The sequence below is a fragment of the Schistocerca americana genome, unplaced genomic scaffold (assembly GCF_021461395.2).
Source record: "Schistocerca americana isolate TAMUIC-IGC-003095 unplaced genomic scaffold, iqSchAmer2.1 HiC_scaffold_1299, whole genome shotgun sequence".
Lineage (NCBI taxonomy): Eukaryota > Metazoa > Arthropoda > Insecta > Orthoptera > Acrididae > Schistocerca > Schistocerca americana.
Genome location: NW_025725370.1, coordinates 20,001 through 25,000, shown reverse-complemented (window position 1 = coordinate 25,000; position 5,000 = coordinate 20,001). Strand labels below are relative to the sequence as shown.

General features: G+C 54.4%; 1 non-coding gene across 1 annotated transcript in view; it reads right to left on the bottom strand.

Annotated features, from left to right (window-relative positions):
- Positions 1-493, bottom strand: part of LOC124564238 — a 1,911-nt gene extending 1,418 nt beyond the window's left edge. Inside the window, exon 1 of the ribosomal RNA XR_006970526.1 lies at positions 1-493. This exon is cut by the window's left edge and continues 1,418 nt beyond it. This is a non-coding gene — a ribosomal RNA (small subunit ribosomal RNA).
- Between the last annotated feature and the right edge of the window lie 4,507 nt (positions 494-5,000).

Sequence of the window (5,000 nt, the reverse complement as noted above, 5' to 3'; positions counted from 1 at the left end):
TATTTTTCGTCACTACCTCCCCGTGCCGGGAGTGGGTAATTTGCGCGCCTGCTGCCTTCCTTGGATGTGGTAGCCGTTTCTCAGGCTCCCTCTCCGGAATCGAACCCTGATTCCCCGTTACCCGTTACAACCATGGTAGGCGCAGAACCTACCATCGACAGTTGATAAGGCAGACATTTGAAAGATGCGTCGCCGGTACGAGGACCGTGCGATCAGCCCAAAGTTATTCAGAGTCACCAAGGCAAACGGACCGGACGAGCCGACCGATTGGTTTTGATCTAATAAAAGCGTCCTTCCATCTCTGGTCGGGACTCTGTTTGCATGTATTAGCTCTAGAATTACCACAGTTATCCAAGTAACGTGGGTACGATCTAAGGAACCATAACTGATTTAATGAGCCATTCGCGGTTTCACCTTAATGCGGCTTGTACTGAGACATGCATGGCTTAATCTTTGAGACAAGCATATGACTACTGGCAGGATCAACCAGGGAGCTGCGTCAACTAGAGCTGAGCAGCCGGCCGCCCGGGAGTGTGTCCCGGGGGCCCGCGCGAACACGCAAGCGTCCGCTCAATTATTCTGCAAACAGGAGGAGGCTGAGCTCCCCTGCACAATACACCTCGAAACCCTCTCAGGTCCCGGCGGCGCGCAGCGCCGTCCTAAGTACTTGGTCGGGTTCGAGAGAGGCGCAATCGCCCGGAGTTTGGCGAGTAGACGCTTTAGGTGCGACCACCCGTGCTCCCAACTGAGCTTGCCGCTGCCGACAGAGGCCCGGGAGCGTGCTGTCGTGGCATTGCCGGCGGGAGACAACACGCGCCACCTACGGTGGCCGGCAGCTCCAACGCCAGCGCCACAGAAGGACAAAAGCCCCACTTGGGTGCCGAAGCGAACTCTCCCAGCACAGCGCACGCGCCAACACGTCCGCACAGCTGCGATACAAACCACCTGCGAGAACCGCAGAGGCGACCGAGCAGCAGACGGCGTCGCGGCGCCGAGCGCCGGGCGGCGGCGCATCCTCAGCGCACACAGTCCTCAATCGGACCAGCACACTGCAGATGTCCACCGCGCTTCGCACCGGGCCCGCGAGGACCTACTTTGGCCGCACGGCGCCGCGTGCAGGGTGCGCCGGCGCGCAGCTGCGCCGCCTGCCGCCTCCGTCGGCCGGCGCGCCTGCCACTGGCCGCCCCCACCAGCCGGCTGTAGCGCGTGCGCCCACGCACCGCGCGGCCAGCACGCCGGGAGGCCCCCCCTCACCGGCCGGGGACGGTCCCCCACCCAGCCACCGCCGCGTATCGCTTCACACCCACATGCCATTCACGTTCGTGGGCATGGTGGGTATCGCTGAAACAACCGGTTGGTAGCTCAACCGATCGTCGCCATCACTGATTCACCTCTAGCGAGAACAACCGCACCACAACCGTTTACCAGTTGTTCATTTGCGTAACGTCACCAGCAAACGTAGACGTCCATCGCCATTTGCAAATTCAACGATTGTTGCATGCCTGTGTCAGGTGTCACGACACACTATGTCTGCCCACATACACGCAACAACATGTGCACGCTTCGCGAACACGTGGAAGGTGGCCCCCGTACGTATGCGATGTCCATTGCGCGAACGACTGTCAACCGGCCTCTGTCGCATGTCGCAGATGTGGAACGCAGTGCACCATGCTATCACGGTGTGTGAGAAGAGACGACTACGTCTGACAACACGCGCCACTACATCAACAGACGGCTCATTGCTGATCGCCATCCACGGCATACCATACTGCAATCCAGCTCTTATAGGGAGACGACACGTAGCTGAGTGCACAATATTTGGACCGTATGGTTCGCCGTTGTTGGCGCAGTCGTGGTACGGTCACACATGTACCACGATGTATCATTCAGTACATGAGGACCAATGTGCAGTACAGTGTGTGATTTGGACGTACAACATCAGCGGACAGTTGACACACGCCGTACCACAACGTAGGCTGTGCTTCGCCATGCAAATGCCAATGAACAACTGCGAAGGGCATTGAGCATGTACGTCCTGCTGCCATCCGCATTACAGTGTATAGCTGCAAGGTGTTTAACATGAAGCGATACTCTGGGGACCAGGCAGTGCGAGTAGCAAACTATATTGCGGGGTTGCAGTTAGGCAACACCACACTAATTTAACGCGTCGTATGACAATTACAGAGCAGGTTAAGGCCCAACGTGTGTTGGGTTAAGGCCCAACGTGTGTTGGGTTAAGGCCCAACGTGTGTTGGGTTAAGGCCCAACGTGTGTTGGGTTAAGGCCCAACGTGTGTTGGGTTAAGGCCCAACGTGTGTTGGGTTAAGGCCCAACGTGTGTTGGGTTAAGGCCCAACGTGTGTTGGGTTAAGGCCCAACGTGTGTTGGGTTAAGGCCCAACGTGTGTTGGGTTAAGGCCCAACGTGTGTTGGGTTAAGGCCCAACGTGTGTTGGGTTAAGGCCCAACGTGTGTTGGGTTAAGGCCCAACGTGTGTTGGGTTAAGGCCCAACGTGTGTTGGGTTAAGGCCCAACGTGTGTTGGGTTAAGGCCCAACGTGTGTTGGGTTAAGGCCCAACGTGTGTTGGGTTAAGGCCCAACGTGTGTTGGGTTAAGGCCCAACGTGTGTTGGGTTAAGGCCCAACGTGTGTTGGGTTAAGGCCCAACGTGTGTTGGGTTAAGGCCCAACGTGTGTTGGGTTAAGGCCCAACGTGTGTTGGGTTAAGGCCCAACGTGTGTTGGGTTAAGGCCCAACGTGTGTTGGGTTAAGGCCCAACGTGTGTTGGGTTAAGGCGCAACGTGTGTTGGGTTAAGGCGCAACGTGGGTTACGTTAAGGCGCAACGTGGGTTACGTTAAGGCGCAACGTGGGTTACGTTAAGGCGCAACGTGGGTTACGTTAAGGCGCAACGTGGGTTACGTTAAGGCGCAACGTGGGTTACGTTAAGGCGCAACGTGGGTTACGTTAAGGCGCAACGTGGGTTACGTTAAGGCCCAATATAGGTTAGGTTAAGGCCCAATATAGGTTAGGTTAAGGCCCAATATAGGTTAGGTTAAGGCCCAATATAGGTTAGGTTAAGGTACAATATAGGTTAGGTTAAGGTACAATATAGGTTAGGTTAAGGTACAATATAGGTTAGGTTAAGGTACAATATGGGTTAGGTTAAGGTACAATATGGGTTAGGTTAAGGCGCAATATGGGTTAGGTTAAGGCGCAATATGGGTTAGGTTAAGGCGCAATATGGGTTAGGTTAAGGCGCAATATGGGTTAGGTTAAGGCGCAATATGGGTTAGGTTAAGGCGCAATATGGGTTAGGTTAAGGCGCAATATGGGTTAGGTTAAGGCGCAATATGGGTTAGGTTAAGGCGCAATATGGGTTAGGTTAAGGCGCAATATGGGTTAGGTTAAGGCACAATACGGGTTAGGTTAAGGCACAATACGGGTTAGGTTAAGGCACAATACGGGTTAGGTTAAGGCACAATACGGGTTAGGTTAAGGCACACATTGTTGTAAGGAAAGGTGTTTTCGGGGGGGGGGGGGGGGCTGGTTTGTTGATTGTGATTATCGTAAGTAAATGACTGCGGCATCATCTGATTTGCCACGTCAGGGTGCACCTTTGGCTCATAACAGGCGGCGCTCTGATTCCATGCTTGTGGCAGACCTGTGTCTTTCATTCGTGCCATTGTTTGTGTGGTGTGACAGGAGGCAGTATTGTGATGTTGGGTGCACCCCTGTGTAGGACATGTGTGGGTGTTGGTGGCTTAGCTGAGCAATGGTGGTTGTCGGAAGGGTGGGATATTCTGTTTTCCGAGTGGACCTCCCGGTCTGGTTATGATAGTGTGGATTGTCTAATGTGGCAGAGAGGATGCACTGGGTGTTGTTCCATGCTGGTGCTTAGATATTGTCTGTGTGCCTGTTACAGGCAGAGAGTAGTGCGTGATAAGAGTGTCTGGCTGACGTGTGATTGTGAGCAGAGTCTTTCAGCATGTATACGGACAGTTGTATACATTATCTGTATTCTGATGGCTCTATCTATTACTAATCAGCGCCGTGTATACGTTTAATCCGGTTCCAGTCGAAACTATTGTATCTCTGTACATTAGTGACACGGCGAGCCCGCTATGTAGTTACTCGTCTCGGCAGCTTCCACCGGTGTATGGCAAATGATTATAAGGAATCAGTCTAGTCGTCAATACCGATAGTGTGACGTCACATGTCTGGGGTGGGGGACGCTGCGCCCTTCCGGTGGGTCATGGCCTAGGAAGACTCTTCCCACGCAGGGGGGCTTGGACTGTCATTGACTCTTCCGAGTAATATACTTGCCGTACGTTTTTGCGACTGCGAGTGCAACGCTCACCGGTACCGACATGGATGGAGCGCCTCCTAGCTGCCGCTGAGCATCTGCATTCGTACAGAGAGCAACGCGCTCGCGTCTGTAGCTCGTACGTGGTACAGCTCGCAGCTCATGTATAGGGACAGCGGGAATGTCGCATATTGGACATAACTCTTCATGAAACGCACGTTATAGGGGTGGATTGCACATTGCGAGTGCGAGCAAAGTCCGCCGTTCATCCGCTGGAGCTGCGAGTTGGGCGGTTGGGGTGGGGCACGAACAGGTGCAGGTGGAGTGATTGCCGGTCCACGACTTCGTGCGGCAGAGGCGCTGGCGTTGGGGTGCTGTTGTCGACAGAGGATGCAGGCTTTGTGGGTGGGGTCGAAAGAAGGGCACTGTGGGCCCATGGCTGTCTTAGTCGGCTTGGCGTCTCATAGATGACGGTATCGTCGTTGCAGGAGGTCATGTTGCGGGAGACCTACAGATGGCGGTATGTTTTGCGGTGCGCTCGACATGGCGGACGTAGTGTTGTCAGATTCGCATAGATGGAGGTATTGCATGTGGTTTCGCCGTATTTTCATAGATGGCGATACTGTTTTGCCGGCATGGTTGGCGTAGTTCCGTCGGATCCCTGTAGATGGAGGTGCCGTTTCTGGGCTCGATGTCAATGT